An 18205-nucleotide genomic window follows, 5' to 3' on the forward strand; every position below is an offset into this window, starting at 1 on the left:
CACAAAGCTAGCAATTGTCTGATAATGGGAATCAGGAAGTTGTAGTCTAAATGATAATATCAGTTTGCTGCATCATCTAGTCAGGAATATGATCATGAAGTCTTAGTCTCAGAATAGGAAAGATCAGAGAAGGAAAGTGCTGCTGTTAGACAAGTGGGATAAATTAGTATGGGAGATTAGTCAGTGATTAATATATTTCAAGAGTTGTTTTTATACTGTTATAATTATAGATATATACTTATCTCCCCTTCCCGGCTTGTCTCTATTTATGGACTGTAATAAAATGAGAAGGAAAAGAGAGAAACTGGGATTTGTCAGAATGCTGATTGTTCAATCAAGCTTAATACATGAAAAGATTTCAAACATCAGTGGAAAAAAAAAAAAAAGGGAGGGAGTGAGCAACACAAATTATTTTACAAAAGTTAATTCTTCTACCACATTTGTTAAGGGCCATTATAACACCAGTATTCTTCCATCGAAAGCAACAAATATAATAATAGTGGTAATAGTTTTCTCCTCTCTATCCATCATGTAAGGCTCTGGCATTACTAATGTGTGTTATCTTCATTATTTCATTGTCAGTATTAACCTATTATTAGGACAAGATCCATTTAGGTTGGTTTAACTAAATTGTCCTTGTGCAGTTACTCTAATATTAAATGAGGGGGTCTCATTTTTTCTTCCCATATTTTCTTCAAAATGTTATGCAGTGATCCAATTCATAGAAATCTTCTGGCTGCAAATTGATGGTTAGTTTTCATCTTAATTTGGTTTCATCTTCCTTGAGTTGGCTTCTTGGACACCTACACAAGCATTTTTATGACGGGTGAGCAGGGAGACTGAGCCATTGAGAAAAGGTGGGAACCAGTCCAACACATGACAATGAAGGTTTATGTTGTGCTCAAGTAACAGCATGCTTAAACATAAATGAACACAACCTTCCGTCAACTCCATTCGGATCCAAAAGTCTCCAGTTATCTAGGAAGATATACTGAGGTTAAACTGATGATAGATATCTGCTGTATTGTTCATGCTACTAATTGCAAGCCAGATTTATAAATACTTTGTGTCTCATTGAAATACACCAGGAGAGAACACAAAGGAACTAAGAAGGGTTGTTCAGTGAAGTTACAAATAATTGTAAAGTGACTGTCAAATCAATAAAAATAAAAGACTAGGTTTCATTTAAAGAAAAAAAATATTAAAATGGTATAAAAATATTATGGACAACACTTTAGAAATTTTTCTTTGAATGTGTTTGAGCACACTCTGCCTCCAGTACAGATTATTTCATATCAGAAATTTTATAACAGGAATAAATCATTTTAACATTTTAAACAATAGCTATAAATAACTAATTAGATACAAATTACCACTTTATATGCATCTTCCTGTACTTTCCCATTAACAGAGCTAGTGCACTGATAACTTGATTTTGGACATCTTTAAAAAGGTGATCCTGTCTCTATTATTATTATTATTTTAATCCATACTATGATCAGATGAATACACAAAGTTATGAATATTCTCCCAGAAATGCAGAATGCCTTAACACATTATTATTCTTGCCCAATTCATTGATTTATACAATACAGGTGGAGGGATGAGAGTCATTTAGTTCAGTCCCCTGCTCTGGGCAGGGCCATTAGATGGATTTTCTCAGGGCTATGTCCAGAAGTGTTTTGAGTATATCTGCAAGGATGGAGATTATAAGCATCTCTAGGTAATTTCCAAAAATTTCCCTGAGAGTTGCCTGGATTTTTTTTTTTATTTTTAGCTTCTCTCCATCGTCTCTTTTCCTATCACAGTGGACCTTCCAGCTTCTCAGTATTTTCATACTAAATAGATACTTGTAGACATTAATCGTATCTCCTTTTCTCATCTCTTGTTAAGGATGAATAAAACCAATTACCTCAACTTCTTTTACATGCCATGTACTTCAACCATTTAATTATCTTGGTGGCTCATTTCTGGACTCATTCCACTATGTCAGTATCTTCCATAGGGAAGGCCCAAACTAAGGCCAGATGAAAAGTAATTATTTCCGGAGTATTATACAGTATTATTCAGTACAGTGCACCAAGTAAATTGTTCCAGCATAAGAAATTGCAGCATCATTGTGGGAGTCCTTTGAAATACATTCGAAGAGAGCATCAAGTTTGGGAAAAAGAAAAAAGAAAAAGCAGAAAGTATTTTTGTGCCACTGCATGCATTACATATTACAGCATGCCTGTATACTTAGCGTTGCACTCAAATTTCCATTTCAAGAATGTTACGATCAAACTTTTAAAAAAAAGTATAGAGGACAACAATAATAATCAGCTGTATTGACTAAAAAACGTGTTTCAGTCCTAGAAATTGATCAGATCTAAGAATTTTACAAATGGATTTAACTCTTCTTGTTATTGTCTATATATTTAGTGTTAAAGCATGCATATTTTTATCCAGGTCATTTCCTGGACATGCAGGTTCTCTTACAATCACGTATTTTTCATGTTAGGTGCTGATTTGTAGCATCTCATTAGGAATCTACAATCTAACATTAAGTTTCCTAATATTTCCTCTCTAGAGACTGCTAGGCTACTTTGACATGGCTGCACAGCAATTACATCAACTCACTGATGTGGTGAGTCTTTTGAGAATTGCTTTCATCTCTGCATTTTTTGTTCCTGATTATAAGTGGCAGTACAAAGGAATGAAACGGGAGTTAGTTATCCACACTTGCTGTCACTAGATGCTGTAACTTACTCTTAAATTATTCCTTTGAGATCTGTAGTTTTGCACCTTCTTTCTGACATTTTAGTTTAATTTTCCTTCTTCTATACTTTATAAATAGTCTGTGAATGGAGCCTAATATCTGTCATAAGTACTTGAATCAAATTTATATAGAGAAGAACAAAAATGAGTAACTTCTTTTCCACTCGGTTTGACTTTTCTACAGCTGGTGAAAAGCTGGTTGGGTCTGGAATAAATCATTTTCATGTGTTTCAAAGCTTCACAAGATTTTGACATCTGTGGTGAAAGAAATATCAGAATTAAACAAATGAAAACAAACTTAAACCCCAGCTGCAGATTTTTCAGATATTTCTTTTTCTGTAGAGTGTAGAATGTAGAAATTTGCTACCTCAAAGTCCAATTAGAGTTCATTTTCTTTCCAGTTCTGCAGCTGGGATAAGTTTAGTGAATTTGCCAAACAGTTAATGAAGATTTTCACTGAAATAAATGTTGTTTAAACACATATTTCTATGTGATTCAAGCTTTTTAGAGGTTCGGAGTTCACTAATTTAGTGGTCTCTTCTAGGTGCCTGAAAAGGTTGGTTGGCTTAGAAATGTATGACATTTTTGAGTGGATGCTGTTTTTCTTGATGCTATTCAAATGACAGAAAGAAGCTCTGAGACCAGAAGAAAGTCAGAAATTGTTGGACTAATAAAGTACAAAATGCATGCTGGAAAAAGGACAAGACACATGTTTTTTTAATTTTGGACAAAGTGAATGATACCAACCACTGAGGTACTAAGCTTTTACTGTGTAACTGTATTTGTACTGTATTTCACAGAATCACACAGAATCACAGAATCACCCAGGTTGGAAGGGACCTCAAGGATCATGTAGTTCCAATCCCCCTGCCTAGCAGGGCCACCAAACATACACATTTAGATCAGGTTGCCCAGGACCCCGTCCAACCTGGCCTTGAACACGTCCAAGGACGGGGCATCCACAACCTCCCTGGGCAGCCCGTTCCAGGGCCTAACCACTCTCCTCGTAAAGAACTTCCCCCTAACATCCAACCTAAATCTTCCCTCCTTCAACTTGGATCCATTTCCCCTAGTCCTGCTATTGTCAGCCCTTTTGAAGAGTTTACTCCCCTCCTGGGTGTAGGTTCCCTTCAGGTACTGATAGGCTGCAATGAGGTCACCCCGCAGCCGATGTGTACTATGTAACAGAAAACATACACGTGTGCATAAGTAAGGGGAGAAATAGGAGTAGCTATGAGACACAGAGGGTCTATCCCATCTGAGTTCAGTGTATCTCTTGCATAAGAGGAGAGGAAGACTTCTACAGATGAAATCAGTGATGGATAGACAAGCTGATCTTTTCTGAACTGGCATGAAATCGGAAATATGTAAAGATATCCTGAGTTTACAAAATCTAGTCAGAAAGGAATTTGCACTAACAGGTTAAGCAAATGGAACTGATATGTACCCTAATACAGCTTCTACTTCTGCTTTTGGAACCTGTAGATTTTTCCAGTTCCTCACCTTCGGTTCTCTTGTTTATGTTTGTTCTTGATTTTATTTCACAAGATAATACCTCATATTCTTTGAATTGTAACCTATCATGAATCCAGGAATGAAGAAAGGAAAATAAGAAGCATTATCTGAGCTCACTGATAGTAATATGCATTTTCTGTTGATATTTCTGTACACTTTCCAGTTCAAAGTCTAGTACTTGTCTGATCTTGGATTCCAAACTGCTCTAAGCTTGCATTAGATAGGAAACCCACACAGAAGTACCATTTTCTGTAATCACAAGCCGATTCGCTGACAGTCTGATTAATTTTAATCACAGAATTATGAACTAAGAGACTAGTGAATAAGAAAAAGTGTGCTTAGTTGAAATCAGTGTTGTTGTTTCTACAAGTACTCTTCCACAAAAATCACCTTTTGTTTTTCAAAGTGAAAAAATAATGCATTATTACTTTAGTAGCTGACATTTTGAAATCTCCAGTCCTCCCTTCACTCATTCTGTTGCATCCTCCTATATTAATGTTCTTGATCTAGTTCTGTTTCCAGTATTAGCTTTTGCATGGGCCTCACTACCTTTGTTAATTAGTCATGGTAGTAGCACAGTCTTCACTTGTATGTCTGACATTCATGGAGTAGCATAAAGAAAAAAGGGACTTCCTCTCTTTGGAAAAAATACCATTGAGTAATATACAAGTGCTAAGGTCATTTAAAGAAAAAAAAAAAAAAAAAAGGAATATTCAGAATTCAGAAGCTCATGTGAAATCTTTTGAAAGAAAAAAAGTAAGCACTGCAAAATGTATTATAAAACTGACTGTAATTTTCTTCCTATAAATGCATTAATCTCTCCTTGTTACTCTAGAATCTTCCTCTGTCTGCTGCAGAAGATACAGAGTGGTTAATAGCTACAGTTTGAGATATGGACTGACACTTTATTCTGTAGCAGTCATGAGTGAGTTATTCCAATCTGTGCTAGCACAGCTGGAAAATTTACCTTCACATGGCTGGAATTCCATTTCAGTCTGTCATGATACACTACATTGCATTTGTTTCTTCATGAGCTACAGCAGTGGTACAATGTGTTCTCTGAGATTTCTACCATCACAAATACAGTCATAAAGCCATCTATTAAAAGCAGATTGCATTCGAAATACTTTGATATAAAAAATTAAATTATTTTGTAAATAGCCAGTTCTCTTGTGGATAGAAAATCTTACATAATATCTATGATTTTATTTCATTTTTCTTTTAATTTTTTTAAATCACTTTTTATATGTATTTTATATTGTTCCCAGGCCAGACAGATTTTAAGATACTTTCTTAGTACTTACCAATAGGTGTGCTACCCTTTTATTTACTTTGATTAAAGGGAACAAAAAAAAGGCTAGAGCATATTCATAGCTGCTTTTCTGCAGATGATTCACATTCATATTTTGTTTGATGATATGAAGTATATAAGCAGGAATTATTTAATATGCATTATTTCTGACAAAAATAAAAATAAAAATAAATAAAAAAGAAAAAAAAAAAGTAAAACAAAATAAAGCAACAAGTGAGGCCTGGAGATTGGGTGAAGCTCAAAGCCAGTGTACAAGTTCAGCTTCCAATAATTACTTTAGCTCCTGAATATCAAGACATTTCTTTTAGGCATTGCAATTTCTGATGTCCATGGAGAATTGCTATCAAGAACATGAATTCAGGTGGTAGTTTTCTCCCATGTAATTAATATAAAAGTTTAAAACAGTTATAACTAAAGCCATGCTCAATACTGGCATTGGTACTCAAGCATCACAAACAAATTTTTTAATTTTACGCCTTTGTCCTTGAAATGCTAAGCAGTAGAGGAGGTTAATTTGACCCATCCTCTAACCTTCATCTCACTCACCAAAATTTCTTTACTAGATTTACCTGTGACTGATATCATGAAACATGTTATCCATAGTACATCATAGGTTTCACAGCGGAGATAAGTGAAACCTGCAGATTGTGTGCCCTGTTTTTTATGGTCAAAATGAATGTGTTGCTTACAGTGCTGTCTTTGTAGTATAAGTAGAAATGGGAAGCATAGAAAGGAACTGAAGAATAAGGTAATTTTTTCTTATAATTAGTAAAAATAGCATGACACAATGCAATAACATGGCTAAAGGAAGACCTATCGTATTGATTCTTTTACCTCACCTCTCTTCTAATTATGGTTCTTGTTTCTGCACATGGCAGATTGCATATTCGTCAGAGGTATTTCAGATGTAACTAATACTTTTAATATTTGCTTTTTTTTTTTTTTTACATTGCATTTGTGCAGCATGAGCTGGGCTGTGGGTGTTAAAATGTTATTTACATTGTCCTTTCGTGAGCATCAGGGAATAAGCCACACCATGGTGAGCACAAAGAAACAAGCTTTCACTTGCATAAAGAGGTTATGGCAATTCTTCTAGAATTGCCTGAGTTTATAAACAGGAAAATATATTTTCATGCTGTTGCAAATGCACACACATCAAATAGCAAAACTATCCTTTACATTTTGGAGAGGTTAGAAAGCTGAGGATGGTGACCAGCTCTACAGTAGAAAGCATATTTTTCACTGTTTCTTTCAAATGTATTTAAAAATATTATTTTAAAATTACTGAGTCTTCACAATGTTTCATGCATTCAAAACAATTTAGTAATGACTCCAGGTTTTGTTATAATAAAAACAACTTCCTTTCAAAAATGCAGTTTTATAATTAAAGTGGTATGTATCTAAGTCCAGTGCTGTGGAATACAAATATTAAGGTTTCAATATGAAGCAATAGAGTAATACTTTTTTAGTGGACATTTTTGAGGAATATTAAAAGAGACATTTCAAAATCAAGACACTAAAAATGGGACTTACTTTACATAAGAATAACTACCTGACATATATACTTGCAGTCTGTGTGATTTTCCCCATTACATCTATGGGAAAAGAGTGCATCTCTACAGAATGAACTACCATTTGCTTTCTTTTTTGATGATTTCTCATTTTAGATCTATGAAGGTAGATTTGCTTCTTCATTGTTTCTATGCAGACATCCTTTACCTCAAGCTTACTTGGTAGGTAGCTACAGCCTGATGATCGGCTTCAATTCCTAATTTCTTTGAAAGTCAGTATAATATATGCAGTCTGCTCTTCTAAGGATCTGTCCAGAAGGTAGATAGTGTATAGAAATGGTACCTTCTGAGAGTACATATCACCCTGTCTTCATAGACAACAGGCCACATAAGAAGACAGTTGCCCTAAATGCTGTTGGTTCATTAGTAGCCTCGTATTTATTTTTGGATGTAATGCTGGAAAAATGCGTATTTCCTTCAAATATAATTGTCAGATTATATGTGTACAGTGTACTGAGACTTAAAATCAGCTTGCTATTTAGTGAGGGAAACATGAAGTGCCAAATCATTTTGTCTACATTTAAGAATTACGTTAACTGTCACAGATAATGTAGTCAAGAAATGTGTTCCCTTCAGGGACGTCCTGGTTGCAAAATTGAACCAAATTTGATGGATGGACCACTCACTGGATAAGGAATTGGCTGAATGGTCATACTCAAAGCTGTGGACAACAGTTCAATTTACAAGAGAAGACTGGTAATGAGTAGCATTCCTCACGGAACTATGTTGGAATGGGTGTTATTTAACATCCTTTTAAGTGACATGGACAGTGGGATTCGGTGCATACTCAGCAAGTTTGCAGATGGCTTCAAGCTGAGTGGTGCAGTTGATATGGTAGAGGAAAGGGATGCTATCCATAGGGACCTGGACTTGAGAAGTGGGCCCATGACAACCTCATGAAGTTCAACAAGGCCAAGTGCAAGGTTCTGCACCTGGACTGGGGCAATCCCAAGGACAGATATAGATTGTGCAGCCCTGAGGAGAAAGATTTGAGGGTGTCAACTGATGAAAAATTAAACATTAGTGGGCAAAATGCACTTGCAGCCCTGAAGGCCAACCATGTCCTGGGTGGCATCAAGAGCAATGTGAACAGCAGCAGGTTAAGAGAGACAATTCTGCCCCTCTATTCTGCTCTCGTGAGACTTCACCTGGAGTACTGCATCCAGTTCTGTAGATGCCAATGCAAGAATGACATTGAGTGGTTGGAGCAGGACCAGAAGGGGGCTATGAAGATGATCAGAGGCCTGGAGCACCTCCCCTGTGAGAACAGGCTGAGAGCTGAGGCTCTTCAGCCTGATGAAAAGAAGGCTCTGAGGAGAACTTATAGCAGCCTTCCAGTACCTGAACAGAGCCTACAGGAAGGCTGGGGAGTGACTTGTCATAAGTGCATAAGGTCATCCAGTGATAGGACAAGGGGAAATGGTTCTAAACCAAAAGAGGGTAGATTCAGAGTAGATATTAGGAAGAAATTCTTTACTTACTGTGAGCGTGGAGAGGCACTGAAACGGATTGCCCAGACAGGTTGTCAGTGTCCCCACCCTGGAAGCATTCAGGCCAGGGACTTTGAGCAATCTGGTTTAGAGGGAGATGTCCCTGCTTATAGCAGGGTTTTGGAACTAGATGATCTTAAATGCCCATTCTAACCAAAACTATTCTATAATTCTGTGATCTTCCATTCAAGAGACAATGGTATTCATAATGTCAGCTGGGGCCATTGTATGTCTTTTGGAAGAACTAATAAACTTTTCAAATAAAAGAAAGACTTGGGCCATTGTATGTCTTTTGGAAGAACTAATGAACTTTTCAAATAATGGAAAGACTTGTGCACTGTTTTGATTAGGAATATAATGCTTGTGGAAGAAACAAAAATAAGGGCATGCACAGTGAGAAAAGAAAATGCACGTAGCATGAGTTTATTCTTCCATCTGTGCAATTGAGTCTCTTAATTTTTAATATAGAATTTTAGTATGTGATGATGGGGTCAGATGGATTGCACTGGGGCCACATGGATTGCACCCTAGCATTCTGAGGGAGTAGGTGGATATGGTATCCAAGCCATTTTCCATCATCTTTCAACAGTCATGACTAACCAGGGATGTTCCTGTGGATTAGAGACTGGCAAATATGATGCCCATCTTCAAAAAGGGCCAGAAAAAATGATCCTGACAGCTACAGGCTTATCAGTCTCATCTAGGCACAAAGGAAGTTTATGGAACAGATAATATCAGGAGTCGTTATGGAACAATTAAATGTCGATGAGGAGGATATCAGGCCTAGTCAGCATGGGTTTGTGAATTGTAGATCCTGCTTGACAAACCTGATTTCATTCTATGACAAGATGACCCACTTAGTGGATGAAGGTAAGGCTGTCAATGTGGTCTACCTGTATTTCAGTACAGCCTTTGGCACTGTCCCCCACAACATCCTCATGGAGAAGGACTGGCTGACCATGATTTTGGATGGACACTCTGCTGAGTGAAACACTGGCTGGATGACCTGACCCAAAGAGTTATGTTCAAGACTTAGATCTACTTGGTGGCCAGTCACAAGTAGTCTTTCCCAGGGCTCGGTACTGGGGCCACTCCTATTCAACATCTTTATCAGTAATCCTGATCCCCAACTCCTTTCTTATACATTTTTAAATTATTTTTAATTATTTTTTATTAAACAAGGGAAAGTGTCTATGTTTTATTTACTCTATCCACTATGTCTGCTATGAAAATATGGAAAAATAGAAACAGAAATGATAATTAACTTGAACAGTACATTTTAATTGATGACTCTCAAAAAAATTTGCAGATTTCAAAGTGTTCCAGAAATGCCAGTATTTCTCAGCAATATTTATTTGTGATTTTAAATTAAAAATTCAAATTTTTATTTCCTACAAGGTTTACACTAATATTTTCTCTTGCTCCTCAAAAGGGGGCAGTCTGATTAGATGTGATAATGTTCAATATAGACTAAGAGAGGTATTGTTGAAGTGAAGATGTTACAGATTTGTAAGGTCAGGTTGTTGCCATACTAAATAAATTTTCACTCAAACATGCACCCTGTTTACTTTTATATTATTTTGTTTCCTTAAATGCATTATGTCTTGTTTGCCTTAACCAACATGTTATTAATGCTGTCAGCCGCAGACAGCAGAGGTATGCAAGTGTGGTGAAATCTTTTCTACATGTTCCCTTCTCCCATGCTAGAAGAAATTTAAAACTTGTTTGTTGGTAAAACACTTTTCTGATATCCATCAAAAAGTTATAATAGCGTTTGAACATTCACGCAATGTCTTTGTGTACTCATTAGTTTGGGAACACATACAGGTTTCAAAATGCCATTGTTTCACCTGATTGACCTCTATCAATTGACTGAGTTGAAATTGTCTGCATTGTTCTGGATGCTGAAAAATACAATTCATCAGATCACTCCCATTAGAGTTCAAAGTAACCTTCTAAGAGGTTTTGTTTTCAACTGATGATTTTACAGATATTTTCATTCATTAAAGAACATGGAATAACATTTATCATCTTTGCTTATGAGTAACAAAAGCACTGTGAGAACTCAGAATTATCTCTTCAGGTTACAGCATCTCCTGGTAAAATTATTTTTCCATACCACATGTTTGATACTTATAATTACTGGTGCAAGGAATTTATTTCAAAGACTCTGTGAATACAAAAACCCACCAGTTCATAGTAATTATAAATCAAAGAGATTTACAATAAAGATTTGGCATTAGAATCTTGGCCTAGCACATAGTAGCACACAGATGCAACAAAAACTTATTATTCAAAATATTATTCAAAAATCTTTGTCATTTTTTGCTTTATACCCTGGAGAGATTACAAAATGAATTAAAAGATGACACTAAGCATGAAGTACTTCAGAGTACAATGTCATTTTGAAACTGTCTAAACAGATAAACCAAATCCAGAAAGAATTTTCTACACAACGTAGTCATTATCATTTCCTTTCCTGAGTCCTACAATGAAAAGTCATGTAAATAACAACAAATCCTACATGTTTGACTACACATCTAATTAGCAAATAATTATGCCATGACATTTTGTCAAACTTGCTAGTGCTCCATTTATGCACATTTCAGAGCTACTACATAAAACATTAAATTATGTTTATTATTGGTTGCTTTTTGTTGAGATTTGGATACTTTCAATAATAAATAAGTTATAAATATAGTTGATTTTATAAGACAGAAAATTTCTCTGTTTACTTTGTTTTGAAAAGAGTAGACAGATGAATTACCGTGAAGCTCTTTGCAATGCTTTTATCCTTTTTGTTTTTTCCTTCCTTCCTTCCTTCCTTCCTTCCTTCCTTCCTTCCTTCCTTCCTTCCTTCCTTCCTTCCTTCCTTCCTTCCTTCCTTCCTTCCTTCGTATGGTGCTTGCAGTATAGCATATACAAAATTATATAATGCTTAATTAAAACTAAGTAGAAAGTGATGTATATACACATATAGTTAGTTATACATGCTTCAGATATCTTAATATCTGTCTTTTTAGAGCATAAATGTGTTTCTTTCTGGCCTGATTTTACTAAGAGACTTTCCTAGATATATATTACCATTTTTCTAAAGTTGCACACACACACACACATTAATCTTGCGATTTAGGAATTTCATAATCCAGAAAATATATTGTTTCATCCACACTGTTTTCTTTTATTATGCTGTATTTTTTATTTTCAGGAAGTGAGTTCATTTATATAAAACAACGGTGCAAGCAAATATTGCAGAATGTTTTTTCTGCAAATACTGATTCAGATATTTTTCATTTGGAAATGCTGATTTGCATCAACAATAAAATTACACATGCAAAAGAATTCAAACTTTACAGCCTTGTTTTTTCTTGTAATTCCAAGCATGTGACATAAATCTAAAAATGCAGGAATTATTCAGCTCAGGATGAATTTTGTAGAAGAGGAAAAATGTACAGGAGTCGTACTCTATGATCCTTCTTTATCTCATCAATCCTAGGAAATGTTTTATTGCACTGACCAAAAAAAAAAAAATCCATCTTACCTAATTTTATAGCTGTTTAGCTTAAAATAGTTGGTTGGATTAACTCTGTGGGCAACTGCAGAATGAAGGAATTGTCATGACACAAGTCTCCACATGTGGAAGAGTAAGAAATGGGAATATTTTCTTTTTTTTTCTTCTGTTGAAAGTGAATGTCTGTGGTGAACCCTTGCAAATTACTTACAGCAAACAGAAAATTCAAACAGAACAACACACCAACAAGCTAACAAAAAAGAAAAGAAAAGAAAAGAAAAGAAAAGAAAAGAAAAGAAAAGAAAAGAAAAGAAAAGAAAAGAAAAGAAAAGAAAAGAAAAGAAAAGAAAAGAAAAGAAAAGAAAAGAAAAGAAAAGAAAAGAAAAGAAAAGAAAAGAAAAGAAAAGAAAAGAAAAGAAAAGAAACAAGAAGAAAAGAAGAAAAGAAAAAAAAAAGAAAAAGGAAAAGAAAAAGGAAAAGAAAAAGGAAAAGAAAAAGAAAAAGAAAAAGAAAAAGGAAAAGAAAAAGAAAAAGAAAAAGAAAAAGAAAAAGAAAAAGAAAAAGAAAAAGGAAAAGAAAAAGAAAAAGAAAAAGAAAAAGAAAAAGAAAAAGAAAAAGAAAAAGAAAAAGAAAAAGAAAAAGAAAAAGAAAAAGAAAAAGAAAAAGAAAAAGAAAAAGAAAAAGAAAAAGAAAAAGAAAAAGAAAAAGAAAAAGAAAAAGAAAAAGAAAAAGAAAAAGAAAAAGAAAAAGAAAAAGGAAAAGAAAAAGAAAAAGAAAAAGAAAAAAGCTCACCTTTGATGATACGGCTTAATATTGAGAGGAATCTGTGGGAGTTATAACATCTGACATCTCTTTCCTGTTACTTTACTTCTAGTGGGACTGCTTGTTGGTCTAACTCCATTGGCAGGACTAGAGCAAGTCACTATTTATTGGTGATGTATTATGAAAATTTGAGGCATAAAATAATATTAATAACTATACATCACTGGATGACGGGGAGAGTATTCTCAGGAACTACAATGGCACTTAAGCTCTGTTTCTATACTTTATCCAAATCATCTATTATACCAGAGCTGCTCCAAAAGTTATATTCCACTTTTATTATGTTGACCTTGATGTCAGATGCAGATGTTGGTGGTATGGCAGCAGAGGTTGAGCCTTCCCACCAATATTTCATTATGTTTTGTTTTCATATGGCAGAGGGGCAGATTGACAGAATGTCGTCTGACATGGAAGTATGTATGAAACGAAGGTGTGGAAATCTTCCATGTGTAAAAATTGACACCCATTCACATTCGTCAGTGCTTGCTATATGTTTATGGAGGCCAAATAGAGGATGTGAGCACAGTGAGGCAGTGGGTGGTGCATTTCAGCAGTGGTGACAGCAACATGAAAAACAAGGCATGCTCCAGAAAGCCATGCAGATATTTATGAGTGCAACGTGCAGGCTCTTGATCACCACCAGCAAAAATGCATAACTAATGGTGGTGATTACATTGAAAAATAATGTTTTGTAACTGAGAGTTTGCTCTATCAAGTGGTGTTGTTGTGTTCTTTGTATATTTTGTAAATTCCATGGAAACAAGTAGAATGCATTACATTCAGAGCAACATATGTCAATATTACGGTAGATAGGTTAAAGAGCTAGGTGAACACAATGAAAGAATTCTTACAGCTCTCAGGTTCTCGCTTTACATATCTTCAAATGAGTTGATTAGATTTCAGATATGTTTAAGCTCTCGTTTTAGTCAGCGGAGATCTACTCAAACGGTCTGGAGTACCATTTTGCTAAATTGTATATGCCTTTCAGTTGTAACAGCAGTTCATTTCTTGACAGTACTTACTGACAGATGATTTTCTTACCTCCCTGAAGCCATTATCTGTTTCTCTGGTTTTCTCAGTTTTTATTTGAAAGAAAGCAAATCTCTAAACATTTTATATATGAGGTTCAGTGATGAATTGAATGCAACAGCTCAAAGGTATGTGCAGGAAGAATGAAACAGCTGTAAGATACATGATAACTCTTCCTTTCTCTGTAACTGGTGAGTGGCAACAGTTTCTTTCAGTAGAAAATTCAGAGCCCAAAGTTAGCAGAATTTATCGGTCTCAAATCCAGAGTCTAAAATTACAGAAAGAATGGTTGATGCAATTCCCATGTACGTGTATATATACATAAAATAGATAAAGAATATACAAATTATAATAACAAATAATACGCAAGAGAAAGGAGAAATGTATGTACATGTAATAACTAAAACTGTGAAATTTCTCACTTTCACTGTGGCAGTGAAGTAGTACCAAGAAAATGGCTAGAAATATGTATCAGTGAACATATTCATCCCTACAGAGAAAGTTACTTAATTCACAGTGGCACAGCTTTTCATTTACATCAAAATAAAAGTTTATCTTCTGTAGAACTGCCTTTTGTTTTTCAGAAATAGGCTTTTTCAGAGTAAATGCTGCTGCCCTTCTGCTAAAGTCCATAACCACTAAATCTGTGTAACAGAGGATTCAGTGTCCCATTTCATATCTTATTATTGGCCAGTTTTAATATCCTTTAACTTCACAGAATATTTGTTGAGAGCTTAGAAATCATCTACAAGGTTCAAAGCAGTTGCTGAGGGTTTAAAATGGGTGATTTTCTTCTTGCATAAATAACACTGAAAGAAACTTAGTTTTCTTTTCTTTTATTTTAGTGACATTTGTTTAACAAGTACATTAAGTAATTGAGCAACTGTTCTAAACTACAATGACTAGAAGATTTTCTGTGTTGCTTTAGAGTTCACATATCTTCATGGCAGTGATCCAATAAAATGTAAGTGCTCATTAAAAATTCACATATTGAAATTATTTCACAATAATAACAGGCATCTTTTTTTTTATTTGTGATATTTAACATGTACTTGTCTGTTCCTAATGGTTTTCTGACTCTAAGATATCAACATACATGACCTCTTACCAAAGCACGTCTTTTGAGGAATCCTATGTTGTTGGACAAATAATAATATGCGGTCATTTAGAATAACTAGTAACAAAGTAAGCTCTTTAAAAGATTTTTTTACTGTCATAGATTATTTCAGCTACTCCTAAAAACATTTACAGTGCTATTCAAAGCATCATTAGGGGCTTGTGAGATTATAAGATAAGAAAATGAGGGAGGGGAAAATTTTGTTGATTCTAGGTGGAAAAAAAAATGCACAAAACCCCCAGATTTTTTCCTGGTCTGTGCCTGAGTGTGAATATTTCATTATGTCAGATTGATTCTATGATTCCATGTCAGATCTTTTGTTGAGAGTTTTTTCCACTCACAGATAACAAAAGCAACTGTGTGTAAAAGCATTTCAGTATTGAAAGTAGGTTAGGTGGGAAGGTTATCTGATATCTCATACAGTAAAATCATTCATGAGATCTGTCTGATTCATCTGATAAAGTATAGACAGCTAAAGCCAAGTCTGTGGGTCATCTAGATGTGTTTTATCACGAATGAGGAGAAAGGGGAGTATCATTCATGGGGTCATTCATCTAACCCTAAAGAAAACTACTAAAATATATGAAAGCAATACAGAACAAATTAGCAGATGGTTTAAGTTTTTAGACCTAATTTTGTCTTCAGAGAAGCAAAGAGTGGCCAATAAAAATGTAGAAACTTAAACTATAAAAAGCAAACTTGGGTAAGATCTGTTTCATCCCATGTTTCTGTTAAAAGATAAATGAAGATCTTTCTTGTGTTCATTTATCTGTCTCTATCAGATAATACAGTTGATAATGTAAAACCACGTAGATGTCCTACCTGTAAACATAGGTTAGTCCTCTACCAAAGGACTACTGCCAATCTTTTAGCTGTTTTTGGCACTGTATTTTAATTATTTCACAAATATGGGCTACAAGGATATAATTAGAATAGATGTCTCCCTTCTGGGCTATTTCATACCTCCATGCAGACCTTCTGAGTGAAATTTACAGCACACAGGAGACTGAGAAATACCATAAGGATCTGGGTACAGCATTAATGTATTTAATGAGCATTGACACATTTATTGGAATCAAAGGCAGTAATAATAAGCTCTTAAAATGCAGAAAGAAAAGCTGAGAAAAGCTAGCAGTGTATCTTACCAAGTCGGTAAAAGGATTAATTTTATTGTCTTAAAAGAGGGAGAAGATGCCCAGCTAAAGAAACGTAAAACATCTGACTTTTAAAATTTCTTAATTAGGTATTACAATTCTTACTGTTTCATTTTGAATTATTGTCTATGATTTGTCAAAATTCTTTCTTGAAAATCTCATCAACAAGGGTAAAACACAACTGAAGGGTATCTTTTCTTAGCAAAAATCAACACTCCACCTCCCACATTAAATAATTATTGAGAAAATATGCATACCAAGTGAAACTATTAAATAGTAGCCTGGTACCTGACACATGTATACTTTAATCCAGATTAATTTCTGACAGAAAAGCTTAAGAAAATATATTAATCTTAGTATATATTCTAGTAAAGATAACAGTAGATCACCAAGGACAAGAAAGTATAAAGAGTAGATATACAAAAAGCAAATGTAAAAGTAAACAGTCTTGCAACAAGTGTACTAAAAATAATAGAAACTCTGCATAGAAATTCTGCATAGGATTAAAATAGAGACCTTTGTGGAGATTGCAGCTCCATGTGCTTATTGGCTATGCACACCAAGAACGAACTCTATAAGGGATAACAGATACAGAAAGTTGGAAAGCTTATTGTGGCAGTCTTTTCAAACAAAAATGATAAGGAACTATATGCTGAGTTGACATAAAACCAAACAAACAAAAAAAAAAAACAAAAAAAACCACTGTGTGTGACTATCTTCTCTGCTGCATCCTACTGTCTGAAATCAGTTCAGCACCAGTAAACACAGTAAAGCTGGAGATTACTGCAGAGGCATGAGTACCTGTCATTCTTCATACAGAATAGTTTGGTATGGAAGGATATCCAGTGTTACAATTTTAGTGTGATTTGTCTTTACGTTGATCTAGAAGATGAACACCAGATTTGTCTGAGTCCATGCAAAGGGTTTGTATTGCTAAAGAGGATTTTCTGTGCCTCTCTATGGATAAACACTATAATGGCATCTGGAAATAAATTATTTGGTAAAACAATTACCTCCATTACAACCTAGAATTCAACCTAAGGTCATTATAGACTATTAGAATAATGATGCTGGGATGAATTTCTTTAAACATTTATTTTATGGACATCTACTCTTTAAAATGGGTCACAGGGTAACCTTTTTATTGGTGTCACTGTAGTGGCAACAGTGGCACAGAAGTCTTCACCTGATAAAAGTCCTACATTCTAAAGAATCACATAGCCCAAGGTCTATTACTTGACAAATTTTGTCCAGGTTTTATGCAAAAGAAACCACAGAACTTTGTATCACTATTCTGACCTTACTGTTCCAGAAGCATTCCAAAATTATTAATAAAAAAGTAAATCAACGTTTTTTGTTAAACAAATATGGGCTAGATAAAAAATACCAAAAGCATGGAATGTCATTTTTGAGATATTTTTGCTTAAAATATATAGGTACAGTTAAATCATGTTTCAGTTAATAATTAAAAATGTAGACTACAACTTGTCAAGAACATAAAACCATACAAAAAGAAAAAAAAAACAAAAAAAAAAAACCACCAAAAACCATAACAAAGAGATCTTGCAAACTGCAAGAAATATTGCAAGGTCAGACATATTTTAATTGCAAACTAATAACAACTTTCTGATTTTATTCCGAAGAAGGAGGTGATGACACCGGAGGTGGGGTGGGGGGGGGAAAGGGGAAGAGGGAAGGAGCAGACACAGAATAAGCTTAATATTTGCATGTGTCTCTGCACACATGCAGAGACATGGGCACACACTCTTATCTGCTGCCTCACTGATAGAGCCTTCACATAATAGATAAGAAATATGGTCTTGAATCCTCTTCCTCTGAGACGAAATTTTTTTCTGCAGTTGGCTACCATGGATAACTAGATAGTACTGGAAGGTACAGATTAATAGGACATTCATACTATTTAAAA

The sequence above is a fragment of the Tetrao urogallus genome (assembly GCF_951394365.1).
Source record: "Tetrao urogallus genome assembly, chromosome: 7".
In the NCBI taxonomy this organism is placed as follows: Eukaryota; Metazoa; Chordata; class Aves; order Galliformes; family Phasianidae; genus Tetrao; species Tetrao urogallus.